Source organism: Euleptes europaea, chromosome 6, assembly GCF_029931775.1.
Source record: "Euleptes europaea isolate rEulEur1 chromosome 6, rEulEur1.hap1, whole genome shotgun sequence".
NCBI classification, from domain to species: domain Eukaryota; kingdom Metazoa; phylum Chordata; class Lepidosauria; order Squamata; family Sphaerodactylidae; genus Euleptes; species Euleptes europaea.
The window spans coordinates 83,977,630-83,994,910 of record NC_079317.1 but is presented as its reverse complement, the minus strand read 5'-3'; the positions used below and the strand labels follow the sequence as shown (position 1 = coordinate 83,994,910).

Below are 17,281 nucleotides of genomic sequence, written 5' to 3'. Positions count from 1 at the left end.
GCCAGTGGTTTGACTCTCCACAAAGAATGATGTGGATACCTTTGCAGTGTGAGAGAAACAGAGTCCTCCTTGTGTCCTTCAATAAAAATTCCAGCAGATGGCACTGGATGCTCTTTTTCCCCAGTCCTCTTAGGTTTCTTCTACATATGGATACTGCAAGATACCTATGACTAACCTGGAATTCTTTTCATTTTTTTTAAAGGTCTATTTCCCTCCACTGAAGAAAACTATGAATTTTGAAGAAAACTTGGAATTCTATTGGGCCAGCTTCCACAACTAAATCATGGTCCTTTCCCCTTGGACTGCTCATCAGTTCGAGTTCTGATCCATTTACTTATTTATTTAAAATATTTATATACTTGCCTTTCACCTAGGCATCTTGAGACCCAAGGTATGAAAAAAACAAAATAAAAAATAAACAATTTAGGGAAACCAGCAGTAAAAAACAACACATTAAAAACAAAAATAACTTATGCCCCAACCAGATCTCGGAAGCTAAGCAGGGTTGGTCCCAGTTGGTACTTGGATGGGATACCACCAAGGAATACCAGGGTTGCAGGCAATGGCAACCCATCTCTCTTCGACTCTTGCCTTGAAAACCCTAGCCATAAATTGGTGCGACTTGGTGGCACTTTCCACCGCCAACAACCAGCTCTTTACAACAGGTCTGTTTTGCAGCCTTGCTGGGATGCTGGAAGGATAGGAGCCCTTTGGCCAGCTGCTCCAGAGGCATGGGGCCACCACTGAAAAAGCCAGAGCCCAGAACATGGCAGATCATGCCTTAGACAACGGGGATGGGGGGGATGATAATAGACCTTGCTGGGAAGATTGAAGCTGCTGCATGTGAACATGCAGGCAGAAGCAGTCATTCAAATATGTGGGCCCTGGGTCATGAATCCAAGGGATTTCTAACCAAGTTTGCTTTTTATTAACCTATGTTTCCTATTTGTCCATGAAGCCCGCACACATCGACAATTAAAAAACAACTGAATAGTTGCATATGCAGTAAAAGCCTGCCTACGATCTTCTGATGTTCTGCAGAAAGGAAAATATTTCTGGTTCCCTTGATACACATTTCTGCAATGCAGGCATCTCTGGAGAAGTACATCCAAGGATTCAGTGTGATTCTTGTATGAAAATTAGGAGATTATGTGATGTGATCGAGCATTAATATCATATTAGAGAATCTCAACTTTTAGATTTGCTATTAAAACATCACCCCAAAGGGGGGGGGAATCTAATTCAGAGTCTCAATGGATCACTCGGTGTGCATTCAAGAGATGCCTGAATTGCAAATATCCACACCCAGAGGCTTCAGAAAAAAATTATCCAACATTTGTGCACAGTGACCAGAGTACCTTAGAAGCACCTCAGGGACTCTTCTACTGTGATCATAGGAACCAGAAAGTGCATTATGATGGCACATTTTTTTGCCAGTAGCTGTGGTCTCTAAAGACATGGGGGGGGGGGGCAGGGAGAGGAAACAGAACAGTTATATCGCTACTAATGGGGTTCTGTTCCTTTAAATTAATGAAGATCAATGGAACACCGTTGGACTAAATTCATAGGCATACTGGATCAGGATAGAAATGGAAGAATCTAATACATATATGAGTATTTGGCCCTGAAGTAACGTGTTTGTGTGATTGAAAAAGAGGGAACCAATGTAAGCCTAGAAATATTAAAGGCATGAATTATAAATTGGTGGGTTCAAACATAGGAGGAAAAAACCCAGCTTTTTCATCATATGCCATTGGTAAAAAAAACAACAACCCACCCTCGAGTTTTCACTATGCTTTTCTTATAATGCGGTTTCCTAACAAGACCATCTAGCTCCTTGCAAAAATCAAATATGCACTTTATAGAGGTCACTTCTGCGCAGCTAACTTTTGTTGTGCACTTTAATAGATTGTGCAAACATTACACTACTGGGTTTACAGCCTCTCTTGTTTATTTTGAAAGTATGTCTGCTCCTGATGCGCATATGCCTGTTATCTTTATATATTTGCTCTGGGCAACTTGTCTGTTGTTCTGTTCCTACTGTTATTTTAAAACTACATGTGCACCTAGAGATCAGGAGATTACATTTTTAAAATTCTGAATAACAGAACAACCTATTTAAGAAGCACAACAGTTGCAATGTGTTAAATATTATCTATTGTATAAGGCTGTGTTGGCGAACCTACGGCACGCGTGCCATAAGCGGCACGCCGAGCCCTCTCTGTGTGCACGCGCGGAGCCGTCGCGTCTGCCCCCTCCTCCCCCCCTCCTCGCAGCCTCGACACAAGTTTCTGCCGCGCCGCAGCCAATTTTGTCACGGGGCGGGGACGGAGGCGAGGCGGCAGGCGTAGCGGTGCGGCTGGCCGGGTAGCTGCTGGCCCGGGCCGGCCATGACGGCAGCTTCCTGGTGCACAAGAGCTTGGCTGGCGCCTTCGCCCTCTGCCTGCTGTGAGTGGCCCTGGCCCCTTGGAGGCTGAGGGAAGAGGGCTTTCTCTCCCCCCACCCGGTAGGCTGCGCTGTGATCGGCGGCAGCGAGTTGGGAATCACTCCCCCCTTTCTCTCCCCTCCCCTCGGAGCCCCCCTGAGTCGGGAGCTGCTACCGAGCATGCTTCTCCGCTCGGCACCAGTCCCACTCCGCACGCCGCGAAGGGGAGAGCAGCGGCGGCGGCAGCCGGCTTCTCCCCCAGGCCAATGGATACCCTATGCAGGAGGGCGATGGCAGAGCTCCGGAGCTGATTTCCACCTCCTCGTCCCGCCCGGGGTTTGCATTTTGCTGCAGGCGGCGGAGGGGAGCCAGGGAGCCAGACTGGAGGAACGGAGTGGGAAAGCCCCCCCCAACCCACTTTTGCAAGCTTGACACCCTTTGCACCCGCATGGCTTTTGCTGCTGGTGTGGGAAGCGCGAGAGCTTGCCCCCCCTTACCCGGGGCGCGATGCAAAGGCGCCTCTTTCTCTGCAACACGGGAGGCTTTTTTGTGTGTGTTTGTGTCTTTGCATCGTTGGGGGGCGAGTTGCAAAAGTTCACCTTGCGGGTTTTCATGCAAGCCTGCGGAGAACTCGACCTTTCCTCGGTGTGTGTGTGTGTCTCTCTCTCTCTTCCCCCCCCCCCAATACACCCCATTGCTGGGGCAAGCTGGCCCCTCGCACATTTTCCCCATCCAGATTCTCAAAACTCTGCATGGGGGGTAATTGGCCATTTGTGAATGGGAGGTTTTGCTTGGATTTGCCATCCAGATTCTGAAAACTCTGCATGGGGGGTAATTGGCCATTTGTGAATGGGAGGTTTGCCTTGGATTTGCCACTCAGATGCACATTTCCCCCATCCAGATTCTCAAAACTCTGCATGGGGGGGGGGAGGTTATTGGCCATTTGTGAATGGGTGATTTTGCCTTGGATTTGCCACTCAGATGCACATTTTCCCCATCCAGATTCTCAAAACTCTGCATGGGGGGTTATTGGCCATTTATTAATGGGAGGTTTTGCCTTGGATTTGCCACTCAGAATTCCTTAAAAGTGTGGAATTCTCTGCCAAATAATTTTAAGTCAATGAAAGCACTTGGGATTGCTTTCCTCACTTTGTCTGGATCATCTTATGCTTGTGAGCAGCTGTTTTCAGCTTTGAATTATATCAAATCTGACACCAGAAACAACTAACAGATGACCTGAGTGCTGCATGTGTTGCTCTCAAATTTACAAAGTATGAGCCAAGGGTAGACAAATTATCAGCATGCACACAACAGCAAAAATCACATTAATTGTTCAAAAGCATGTCTTTCGATAAAAAGTTGTTTGTATCACTGAAAGCTCAGTTATTGTGTTTTTCTTTTAAGGCAAAAGATGTTAACGTATGAGTTGTTTTTTCTAAACTAAAACCTCAGTATTCAGGTTAAATTGCCGCATTGGCACTCGGCGATAAATAAGTGGGTTTGGGGTTGCAGTTTGGGCACTCGGTCTCTAAAAGGTTCGCCATCACTGGTATAAGGCATAGTTACTGAACATTTGGTGGTACAGTTTTAAAAAAAATTTTAAAGCATATTTTGGAATATAAAGACAAAAATAATTAAAATTTTCCTGCATGCAGAAAAAAATATGAGTTACTTTCCCTCTCTCCCTCTCTATCATGAGAGTCATGAAGCCATAACTATCAAGAAATCTAAGTACAGGAAGCCTAAAGCATTACAATTCATATAGGAAACGCTGGCAGACTTTTTTTTCAAATTCCAGCATGTTCAATCACGTTATCTGATGCAACATTACGGTTTTTATATGCTTATCATAGAGTTCTCTAGCTCAAAATGTGAAATCTACATTGAAACTATCTAAGAAACCTTGTTGCCTCAGAAAATGATAAACTGCAGTACAGAAACAGGTCTTATGGATTCACTTCATGATACTATTACTCAGCACACTGCAGAACCAATTCCAAAAGCCCATATATGGTAGTTAAAGCAAGCATTATTCATTCACAAAGATAATAGCCACAATCAAAGCCAAAGGATGATACATGTTCTTTCATCTACATTCCTAACATTCCTGAACAAGTTCATCAAAGTGACACAATAAGCTGGAGACAGAGTTCTGAATATCCAGTTCATTGTGAACTCCATTGCCTCAGCCAACTGATTTCTTCACATCACTTCGCAACTCCCATCACTCAGGTCAATGATTTCTTCGCAGCAACCATTTAAGAATGCGGATTTACCAAATAACACCAAGCGTACCCTTTATTTTACTAAGATACTTGTGAATAGCTTTTGGAATTCCTATGTATCAGGAATAGTATGATTCGTTATCGCTAATGAAGATTTTTCTGAATTTAACCAAACCTATTCAGCAAGGCTTGATGTTAGGGAATGACAATAATCATAAGCTTTATGCATTTCTCTTTGTACTTACTGCTTTATAGAACCCAGAGTACTGGACACAGAAAAATGGCAATTCATTTTACTTCTGCTTCCAAGTAATAGTTTACAGAATTGGATGTTCCGAGAAGAAATTTGGAGATTACTTGAAATTCGTGGAACAATTTCATGTGAACATATCATCAAACAAACAAGGATCAAAATACAGTTTTTCTGATGCAGAAAAAATGCTTTCTTCATCATCTGCAAACCTTTTACTGATAATAAATTCAGTTTTGTGAGCCATGTACATTGAGCCGCAAGGAAAAGAACAAAATATTTTAATAAATAAAACAAAAAGGAAGAAAACATTTTGGCATCTGAAAAATTGTACTTTGATGCTTGTTTGTGTGATAATTTCACACACCACTCCACTCTGGATTAGGCTAGATATGCCAGGCGCAGTGTAATAAAATAGCTCCAAACTCTCCTTCCCTGAGCTTTCAAATACCGTAAGGTATTTCTGGAAGGGTACTTCCAGAACAGTGAAGAATCAATGCCCACATCCATTAACTGTGAACTACTTTATAGCAAGCTGCCACCCATATCATTCATTCACATGTCAGGAAATTTTTGCCACAGTTCTGCACTGGATCAGAAATCTGGGAAAGCTCAATATGTGCATTGGCTAATCACTTCCAAGATAGTGCTGACTCCATTGCGGCTCCATATTCTCCATTGTGACCCAGAATATTTTGGAAGAGATTTTAGCATCCTTCAGTACTCTCATTGTCACTATGAGGTTTTTGCAAACTAAAGCAAATTTTCCAAGGAAATGGGTTTAAACAGTGTAGTATGGCTGTGGTCTCACCTCAGTCATTCTAATTCTAAGCTCTCTTCTTGTCTGGCACTGGTGCTTTAAGAACTAAAATTGTTGCCAGATTGTCAGTTGAGAAAGTCTGTAAGGGTATGTGTGTGAAAGAGAGAAATTCCAACCTTCTTGTCCTCTTTTACACCCTTCAGCATTTTCTCATGGCTACGCTATAAGTCATTTCAGCTCAATAAAATGCCTTGGTACAGTGAGCCTGCCTTCTCACCTTAGGCAACACCAGGTATGTCATTCTTAAATTATTTAAAATGTCATTCTTAAATTATTTAAAATGAATGTAGATCAATTTTCCTGTGCCCCTGTTCAAGACAGAGGAATCCTACACTTACCCATGTTTAGCACTATACACGTGAGGGACCTGCAAAGACCTGCAGGGGGCATCTCATTTCCCCTCCCCCACTATTTCCTCTTTTTTGTTCTCTGAAAGCTCCCATAGCCTCTCCCCTTCTCTCCTTTCCACCTACCAGCCAAACCATCTTTATCTGCCTCCTTATCTTCAGCTTTCCCTACTTTCCTCCCCATGGCAGCATCTATCTAGGAAAACTATGGCCCTCTTGTGCAGTGCCAGCTGCTAGGTTGGGCCCAGTTGCATGTTGGGGAACCTGCAAGAACTTGGAGGGGGCACCCCAGTATCCCCTTCCCCACACTATGTCCTCTTTCCCTCTTCCTGGTAACTCAACTTCCCCAGTATCCTCAGCTTTCCCTGCTTCATTCTTCTTTCCCACTCATGAACCAACCTACTTTTTATCTGCCCCCCATCTTCAGCTATGTTTATTTCATTTATACCCTGCCTTTCTCCCAGTTGGACCCAAAGCAGCTTATATTGTCCTAGTCTCCATTTTATTCTCACAACAACCCCATGAAATAGGCTGAGAATGTATGACTGGCCCAAGGTCACCCAACAAGCTTCCATGACAGAGTGCAGATTTGAAACTGGGTCTTTCAGATCCTAGTCTGAAACTCTAACCACAACTAGGGCTGTCAATTCGGTTCGGCCCGAACTGAAAATCAGCCGAATTTCCCTTGATTCGACGGTTTTTAGTTCGGGAGGAACCGAACTCAAAACTGGCGGGCAACCGGGGGGGCCGAATTCAGCGAGTTCGGGAGTTCGCGAATAAATTCGGCCAATTCGGGGCCGTCAGTAAGCAGCATAACCTTCAGTAAGCAGCATTCTCCTCCCCCGGCCAATCGGTGGCCAAGCTGGGCCTTCTTCTGGCCAATCAGTCAGGATTGAGTACTGGAGGAATCAGCTGATGTGCGGCCGGCCGGGGAAAGAGATAGAGAGAGGGAAATCCTCATGTGTGTGTGAGGGGGTGCTTGTGCACATTCGTGGCTGCAGGGGGCGCATTTTTTGGGGTACAGACCCCAAACTTTCAGGGGATATTCAGACAAGTTTTCTTAAGAGACCACCCAAGTTTTGTAAACATTGGGTCAGGGGGTCCCGAGATATGGACTCCCCCCTTTTTCTTTCCATGGTTGCAGGGGGCGCAGACAAGGCTTCTTAAGATACCCCCCAAGTTTTGTAAAGATGGGTTCAGTGGGGGCTGAAATATCGGCTCCCCCCTTTTCTCTTTCCGTGGCTGCAGGGGGCGCATTTTTGGGTGTGCCGACCCCAAACTTTCATCAGAGCTTCAGACAAGGCTTTTTAAGAGACCACCCAAGTTTTGTAAACATTGGGTCAGGGCCCCCCGAGATATGGGCTTTCCCCTGTTCCCTATTGGGATGAATGGATCACCCTCGAGAGATGCATACATATGGATCTTATATTGGATACAAATGGAATCATATTGGATTACCCAGCCTCCCAGCCCCTCCTGCTGGAACAGAAGACAGCCACAGTAAGACCCCTTTGGGGGCTTTAATCTATAATTTTTTTTTTGCTGTGTGTGTGGGGGGGGGGAAGCAGAGTCTGTGTGTGTGTGTGGGGAGGGAGCAGTTTCTGTGGGTGGGTGGGGGGGAAGCCAAAGGGGGATTTTGCCGGTTCTGCCTGGGGTGTGTGTTCCCCCTCCAGTCTCTCTCTCCCTGGTTTGAGGGGGGGCTTCATTTTTATTCTTCAGGTTTTTCCTCATTCATAAGATCAGTTAGGTTATTTTGATGCTTGCTCAAAACTGGTTTTCAAATGGTGACTTAAAGAATGCATCTGCCTGGTCCCAAGTCCAATGCAAAAGGAGAAATTCCACCCCCTCCTGCTCATTATGCATAGCTAGCTGCCTCTGTCCCTTTCCATGGTATGCAAACTCCCAGGTGTCAGGTGTTGCTTTGCACTGTTGCAAAGGTGTTGCATTGTGTGCTTGTGTTGCTTTGCAGTTGTATTGTTTTGCAAAATTCTTCATACCTGCCCCGCCCTTTGCATGTTTGCAAAGGTGTTGCTTTTCAGTTGTGTTGCTTTGCAAAGTTCTTAGCACCTGCCCCGCCCTTGCTCTCATCAGCTGTTTGTCGGGGCTGGGAGCTTTGTGCGTGGGCGGCAAGCTCTGCTGAGAGAGGGGGGACCCCTTTCAGGGCCCATATCTCAGCCCCCCCTGACCCAATCTTTACAAAACTTGGGGAGTCTTTCAATATACGTCCTTTGAAGCTCTGCTGAAAGTTTGGGACCTCTAAGCCCAAAAATGCCCCCCCAGAGCCACGGAAAGGCGCGATTGTGTTTTTAATGGCTTTATTCGGCCGAATTTTTTTTCCAAACTTTGAATTCCCGCCGAATTGAACGGATCCGAAGTGGGGGAGTTCGGACTTCGGCACGTACCGAACCCACAAGGGCCAAATTCGGCCGAATCCGAACTGTACCGAATTTTTTTTTTTTGACAGCCCTAACCACAACGCTATACTGGCTTGTATGGATTTGAAATTGGGTCTTCCAGATCCTAGTCTGAAACTCTAACCACAACGCTATACTGGCTTGTATGGTGTGGTTGTTGTTGAACAGCCACAAGCAACAGGGCCTGGGTGAATAATACAAGTCACCCAGTGGTTGCTGGTGGTTGTAGCCATCACGAGCCTCAAAGGCCAAAACAGCCCTGCACAGGGCCTCCTCCCCCTGCAATTTATTGACAGAAATCAAAGCTTCAATAGACAACACTGTGTGGTTTCCCAACAGTGAAGAAGAAGAAGAGTTGGTTTTTATATGCCGACTTTCTCTACCACTTAGGGAAGAATCAAACAGGCTTAAAATCACCCTCCCTTCCCCACAACAGACACCCTGTGAGGAAGGTGGGGCTGAGAGAGCTCTAAGACCAGCCCAAGGTCACCCAGCTGGCTTCATGTGTAGGAGGGGGGAAACCAACCCGTCTCACCAGATTAGAGTCTGCTGCTCATGTGGAAGAGTGGGGAATCAAACCCAGTTCTCCAGATTATAGAGTCCACCACTCCAAACCACCACTCTTAACCACTACACCACACTGGCCATTGAAGGAATTCACTTCTTAAAGCCGCAGATGCTGCTTCTATTATTTTGGGTTTTTTTTTAATGCCCCACATTTTATTTTTTATTTTTTTAGATTTCAGATTTTTCTCTAAATCTGGGAATTTTTTAAGTTTATAGGAAGATCTGTCTTGTTTGTGCATGGCTCCAGCCTCTGGATTTAAGTATCCACAGATCTGACCATGCTGAGTATTAGATATATTGATTTTAATTTTAAAAATAAGTAATTTCATTTGTATATGCTAAATTATCTTTATTCTTAGCATTAAGTGCAATATTTTATCCACAGGAAAAAAGATACTGCCATCTACTGGACTACTGAATATCAATTCATAACCTTATAAGAATACCTTACCATCTTAGGTAAGAAACACTTCAGTTCTTTAAGCAACCATTTCTCAGTGATATGGGTAAACTCAATTATTTCAGCCCTACCAATGCTTCCACATGTGTCTCACCAGATGAAATATACTGAAGACACAAAATCACAGCTAAAATGTAACTATGCTATTTTCCTCTTCAGTGATTGATGTTTAATCTTAAAAAAGTGTTCTTGAACTTATATTTCATAATCTATCTTGGGTAGAATCATATATCAATATCTGCATTGAGTGTGTATAAAATTAAGCACTCTCTTGTTTTAGTTTTTAACAAGGATGAGTGAATTCCTCCAGCTTAGTCCCAATGGAGATAGGTTTGATCTTTACTTCTACGGTTTCATTCCGATAGTCATCTCTCAAATTACAGCAGGTCTTCAAGGAGCAGGACCCAAGAAAGCAGAGAATTCCCCTCCTTGTTTTCACAAAGAAACTTTATGTAATGGAAAATTAAATTTAAGAAATTTGGGAGCATGCAAAGAACTAGACTGCATGAGTTCCCTTTTGGGATTTTTCTTTCTATAGGACCAAAAACTGAAATTATGTTCCTTTGCAACAAAGAAACAATGAAACTAAGAGGAACCCATTTAAATCTAGTTGTCTGTATACAACCCCCCACCCCAACAATTAAAGCATATGCTTTGATGCCTACAGAGCTGGGGGGTGGGGGAGGACCAAATTAGACTGTGATATCTGCCTAAATCCAACTTCACTATCTTTCCTAGTTTTTAAAATATCAGACTACACAGAAGGCTTTACTCTTTCATAATTGGGACAAAGTCTTTTAGACTGTATGATTATACAAGAAAGACAAAAGACTGACATATATTACAGTGACATATTTACAAAAGAAAATATGGAGCCATTTTTTTAAAATACATTAATACCACTACCGAAGTTTCTTGCAAACCCTTAGACTAAAAGTACTTAAAAAAAATAAAAATCTGCTAAATACTGCTTTGCAGGAATATGACTAACATATCCCACATGATAAAGTAATCAAAGAAATTCCTAGAAAAACTAAAGCTAGACATGTGTGACTATAGGTATTATCCAGCATGTGATTATCAGAAGTCAGTAACCTAAGGGGACAAACAGTTCAACCATATGGTTTTTAAAGTACTTCATATGATAAGTACTAATAGTAAATGCATTTTCTAAAAAGATGAATTAAGCTGAAAACCCAGAGCCAGATAATCTTTACATTCCACTTTAAAAACATATTATTTTTCATGAACGTCTAGTCTAATACTCCAAATGCAAGTACATTCATAATTAACAGTTTATTTGCTGGAGGTATTTGCAATGTACTACATCCTTTCCTTTGGAATATTAATCAGACAGAAAACTTCTATCAGAGTCGTTATCAGTGAGCTTTCCATATGTTGACAAAGTGAAAACCACACTCACTAGTCCAGCAATATTACTTCCTTCAGATATACTGGAAAATGTTAAGGATTTACCCACCTTTGGTCCTGAGATTCTCAGGAGAAAGGCAGATATATAAACATTTAAAATAAATAAAGAAAAATTTTAAAAGGCTTAGATTCAAACGTCTGAAGGGTGTTGCAAATTCTTTTCAGATGTCTGCTTGCCCTGTTTCCCAAAAAATGGCTCCAGAGGATTGGGGGACTGTTCACAGTGATTGTTTACACAACATGGGCATGTAGATGGAAAGGACATCAGTGGTTTACCCCACCAGATAAGTGAAAGTACCATCTGCTTGTGTTTATCAAACAGAGTTATTTTATTTGCTCCTTTTAGAAATTTAATTTCCATATGATACAGGATCTTAGGAAGTTTGAGAGTTTGGTCAGGAAAATGCATTTGGGAATCTCCTAAGTTCATGCATGTCTGGACACTATTTTGAGTGATACTGCTGTGCTTCTTTAGCCATATCAAAGTTAAAAATCATAGCTTCTAATGCAATTATCTATGTTTAATGACATGTTTAAATTGAGGGGTTAAAAAAGACCCATGGGCTAAGGCTGGCACACTAAAGAAGAAGAAGAAGAGCTGGTTTTTATATGCCGACTTTCTCTACCACTTAAGGAAGACTCAAACCGGCTTACAATCACCTTCCCTTCCCCTCCCCACAACAGACACCCTGTGAGGTAGGTGAAGCTGAGAGAATGTGACTTGCTCAAGGTCACCCAGCTGGCTTTGTGTGTAGGAGTGGGGAAACAAATCCAGTTCACCAGATGAGCCTCCACCGCTCATGTGGAGGAGTGGGGAATCAAACCCTGTCCTCCAGATCAGAGTCCACCACTCCAAACCACTGCTCTTAACCACTACACCACGCAGGCTCACGGATTGCTATGAAGCAGTTCATGCTCTGATACCAGGTCCTATCTCCGGCTTAATCAACATTTTATGCGGGTTCTGTATTATTTTCCATTATTTTTGTTCAAAACCAAAGCAGCTTGGATAGGTTTCAAGTATGAGTCAAGGAAGAGGGTGTGAGGGAAAGGCTGCATCATCCTGCCGTTTCTGGTTAGTCTTCTGCTCAGATGTTCCTTGTGCATCTTTTTCCCTAGCTTAGGCAAAGGGGAGAAATTCATAGACCCCTTCCCAGCAAAAAAATAGATTTAATATGGGTGTTCCTGACTACCTCTCCTCCAGGATGGCTGCTGGCCCTTGTGCCAATGTAATGGGAGCCATTGGATTTTAGAATCAGTTTTTAGATTTGTGGGTTTTGAAGTGTTAAATATATTTATTGTGTATTAGGAATTAAAAAGGTAAAGGTCCCCTGTGCAAGCACCGGGTCATTCCTGACCCATGGGGTGATGTCACATCCTGACGTTTACTAGGCAGACTTTGTTCACGGGGTGGTTTGCCAGTGCCTTCCCCAGTCGTCTTCCCTTTATCCCCAGCAAGCTGGGTACTCATTTGACCGACCTCGGAAGAATGGAAGGCTGAGTCCACCTTGAGCCGGCTACCTGAAACCGACTTCTGTTGGGATCGAACCCAGGCCGTGAGCAGAGCTTGGACTGCAGTACTGCAGCTTACCACTCTGCACTACGGGGAATTACAATGTAATATAATGTTTTATGATGCAAGCTGCTCTGAGCCAGGCTTTGGTCAGGATAGAGCAGAATATAAATCCATAAACAAACAAACAAACAAACAAATAAAAACATTTTCCTGAGTAAGCCTCACTGAATAGTCATGAGTAGGATTCTGAGTAGTCCTGTTTAGGATTGCATTCTAAAGCTTGTAAGCTCTGTGCCCTAGCAGTGTTTTTGACTGCCCCTGGATACAACTTTCAGCTTCTACAGTTCATCCTAAGAATCAATCTACCACAAGTACAGTTTCCCCTGATCTTGGCTTTATTTTAAAACAAGGCAGGACTTTAAAATCAACTGTATTTCTGCATACTTTGAGGGTCACCTTATCAGCAAAACACCAATTCTTGTCCTCCATTCAGCCCCATTTTGGTGTCCAGCATGTCTGCAGGTGGGAAATCCATTCAACTAATAGATGTAGTCATAGTGTTGAGATATTTCTGCAGTTTAACAGCTAACAAATACAGTTTTCATGCAGTGTATCTAAAGATGTAACTTTCAGCGATGTTGCATTGTTTCTGGACACACATAAAAATTCAAGCATAACAATATGCCTTATGATTAGTCTTCTACTACATGTCTGCAGTTTTAACTCCCTTTGTAAAACAAGAACATTAAAAAATGCATTTACTCTTAAAACAGAATTTATCGAGCCAAAGTATACAGCTGATGCTGCCATAGCAAATATGAAAAATTAATATCCTGGTAGATTCATAGTTCCATCTCTTCCATGATTGCTTGTCACACAGCCAACAGCTGAAATTGACATTTGAACCTCTAGAATGTGAAATACTCTTGAGAGATGAAGTCTGCACGACTGAATTCATTACATCCTGCCTACAAGACAAGGGCATAGTGAACTTAACCTATGAAAAGTGATACTTTAAAAATAGACATTTGGCCACCATTAGTCTACATGAACACTACTGCCAAAAAGAAGAGTCACAGCTCTTAGGCCATTTGATCAGAATACTGAAAAGAAACGCAATGAAAATTAAGCATTCTTATTCCTGCTTTGACATCAAGTACTTATCTCACTGCAACCTCATTTACGCAGCAAATCCTAACTGTGGCATGAGTAACAATCCCCAGATAAGCCCTTTTCAAAAGTAAAAATGTGCTCAGGGGTTGATTTTAAAAAACATTATACCACATTATCACTCAGTGTCTCATGACCTGAAGGTAAACTTGGGAATCAGAGCTGGCATCAGGAGTTGGTGACATACTAGCAGAGGCTTCACTATCAAAACTCCTGGCCCTGTTGCTCCTCCCCATCATCACCCGCTCACCCAAGTCTCCTTTTGGTGAGGAAGATAAATGAGCACGGGACAGCTGCTCATCCTCCAATATAGCTCTCAAGAGTATGTGAGCGATCAAGTCACCACCATCGTCATTAATTGTCCTCTTGTCCTTGGTAGAAGAAATGAAGATGAGGAGGGCTCAGTGAGAGTCTTGCTCGAGGACTTCCTAAAACCCAGAAGTGGAACTTATGAGAACCATTTCATTGGAAAGCTAAAGTGACAAGAAAGAAATGTCAGTGGTTGATCCCCTATGGAGACAGTTTTCCATATGCAAACTGTCACTTGAAGTTGCAGTCTTTATAGTTTGAAAATGCACATGTGAATATAGTCCACATTTGAAGCTTGCCATGAGATGTGATCATGACTATTGGCTGAGATGATTTTAAGGAGGATTAGAGAAAGGAATGGACTATGAGTCCACCAATGGCTGTGAAACAGCTATTTAGCTATTTAGATTCAGCATCATAGATGCTGGAGATAAAACAATGTAGGATGGTCACTGCCTTCATATTCTGTTTGTGAGTTCAAGAATCATTTGTCTTACCATTGTTAGATCTTGGCTTGATTCCTCAAGGCAACTTGTATATTAATAATTATCTTGTGTTGTTACTTATGATAATCTACTGCTTAAGTGCCTTTCTCATCTACAACTATTTCAGGTAACATATAGCAGAATGGGGATTCAAGCCCAGTAGTGTCCACTCTAACCACTATGTCACATCACATGAACACATGAAGCTGCCTTATACTGAATCAGGCCCTTGGTCCATCAAAGTCAGTATTGTCTACTCAGACCGGCAGTGGCTCTCCAGGGTCTCAGGATGAGGTCTTTCACATCACCTACTTGCCTAGTCACTTTAACTGGGGATGCCGGCGATTGAACCTGGAACTTTCTGCATGCCAAACAGATGCTCTACCACTGAGCCACAGCCCCTCCCCACAGCTCTCTTTTTGGAGTAGGAGCTGTAATTATATGCTCAGCAAAAGCTTTATACACAAAATGTTGCAGTCTGCAAATCTGTTCCACTAATGGCAGTGTACAAGGAACCTTCCCTGGTATAGTAGGCTCTGCTGGTGGCAGGACTGGAGGAAAGTGCTACTATGAGTAGAATGGACCTGCATGATCTAACCCAATCCCTCAACAGTAGCAGTGTCCTTAAGCAGCTCGTTTGTTCCTGAATAGTGACAAGCAATTCATCCATTTTATGTACCAAAGCAAAGACATAACCTACAAGTTTTTCAGGGATTTCCCCCCCTCCCCTTTGGCACACTAAAGCAGAAGAGATTTTGTGAAAATCAAGTATTAAAATAATTCTGAAAATCTGCTTCTCCACTTAACTAACGTATTCCCATGTACAGAGTTTAATAGACACTGTTTTTAGAGACCAACATAACCTACTATAGGACATCTTTTAGCATCACCAAATCACCCACATTACAGGATTTAAGTCAGATAATTTGGAAGAGCAGGGTATGGGGTTGTGAATATCTGACAATTCAACGATCTATAGATCTTAGAGGAAATATTTTCTGTGCATTCTCTTTCTGTGCATGCCAAAATATAAGATAGCAAAATAATGGCTTGCATACAAAGAACCACAAACACACAATGGGGATCACCCACCTGCCACCTGTTGTGTTTGCTGAGAAGCCATTTCTGAAGTTGGGGGCATGTATCCAACGGCATGAAACTGGCTGAACCTGGGGCAAAGGCAGGGGAATTCAGAGAGCACTCCCGTATCTTTCACCCACGCTATGACCTTGTTGAATACAAACCAATAACAACCACCAAACACAGCACCTGCACACTTTTTTTTCTCTAGTACCTCTCTCACAAATTAGGTCTTAGAACATTTCAAATATGCTTTAAGATTTATTTATAACCCACAAAAGAGATCATTGTTACTGCTGCCTACATGAAGCAAAAAGAAAAAAACTGGAAAGGATTAACTCTCCTCCCCACTAACTTCTTGACTTGAGCTGATCAACTCCTGCAAGAAATAGAAAAGCTGGGGGGGGGGCCTCTGTCCCCTCCGCCCTGATGCTCAGTCACTGCTAGGCACTTCTGACATCAGAAGTGAGAGGGAAGTGAGATCCTCCTTTTCTCTCCGGCTCTCTCCTTCCTCATCAGAACAGCATAACCAACATGTCATTGGCTGTGGCACATCCATTTCCATTAAAACCAGCCATAGTTTTTCATGATTCGCATAGTCAAAAGCTTTGCTGTAATCTATGAAACACAAGCTGATTTTCTTCTGAAATTCTCTTGTACGCTCCAGTAACCAACGTAAATTTGTTACTGTGACTTGCCCAAGGTCACCCAGCTGGCTCCGTGTGTAGGGGTGGGGAAACAAATCCAGTTCACCAGATCAGCCTCTGCTGCTCATGTGGAGGAGTGATCCAAACCACTGCTCTTACCCACTACTACACCATGCTGGCTTCCCCTCACCTATTGCTTTTAAAGGAGGAGCAGGAAATTGAACCCAAGACTTTGTGCCCGCAGAGCAGATGCTCTACCCCTGAGCCACAGATCTACGTTTTCAGAGTCTCTGACCCTATATGTAGCAGAGCACACAAAACAAGGACCTTCCTGGCTGGACTGGTAAAATTCTGACCAGTTGGCAACTCTGTCAGGTGCAAATGGGATTTGTTAATTAGTCAGTTGTCAATAAGGCTCACAGGTACTTAGGCCCAGAAAATGTCCAGGAATATTAAATGAGAAAATAAGAAAAAGATGCCTTTTATCATGCACAAATTGCCTTTCCCCCCCCCCCCCCTGCTTAGTAAGCACAAGCGGTCCACTCATATCAGGAAGTAAGGACTGGAGAGTATAAATTTCAGGTGAACACAAGAAGAAGAGTTGGTTTTTATATGCTGACTTTCTCTACCTTTTAAGGAAAACCAAACCAGCTTACAATCACCTTCCCTTCCTCTCCCCACAACAGATATCAAGTTTTATTCAGTGTACCTATAGTTTAATTAAGACTTAAAACTTTAATTAAAGTTTATTAAGTTAATAAACAGTGTACCTACCTATATAGTTTAAGAAATTTAAGAAATCTCAATCGTTGTACTGTTGATATTTGGCTCTTTTGACTAATGAGTTTGCCGACCACTGCCATAGGTTATTTTGTCCAGTTCAGTTAATGTATTTCCATGTTCATCTATCAGCATGCCTTCACCATGATTACTGTAACTCTATGTATGGCTGCCCTTGTTACTGATCAAGAAACTCCAGTTGGTTCATAATGCAGCATCAAGGGTTCTTACTGGGACTCTGCTGAGAGCACATATCTAGCCAGTGCTCCAAGAACTGCATTGGCTCCAGGTGGAGTACTGGATCAGGTTCAAGCTGCTGGTTTTAACCTTTCAAGCCCTAAACAATCTGGGACCA

The 17,281-nt window shown here is 42.8% G+C and overlaps 2 protein-coding genes across 2 annotated transcripts in view; one reads left to right on the top strand and one right to left on the bottom strand.

Annotated features, from left to right (window-relative positions):
- The window catches only part of SWAP70 (switching B cell complex subunit SWAP70), a 309,546-nt gene extending 300,613 nt beyond the window's left edge, over positions 1-8,933 (top strand). Inside the window, exon 13 of the mRNA XM_056852163.1 lies at positions 8,918-8,933. The gene's annotated coding sequence lies outside the window, so the exon portion shown is untranslated. The remainder of the gene's footprint in view (positions 1-8,917) is intronic.
- SBF2 (SET binding factor 2) overlaps positions 1-17,281 on the bottom strand; it is a 247,743-nt gene that overhangs the window by 160,021 nt on the left and 70,441 nt on the right. The window lies entirely within an intron of this gene.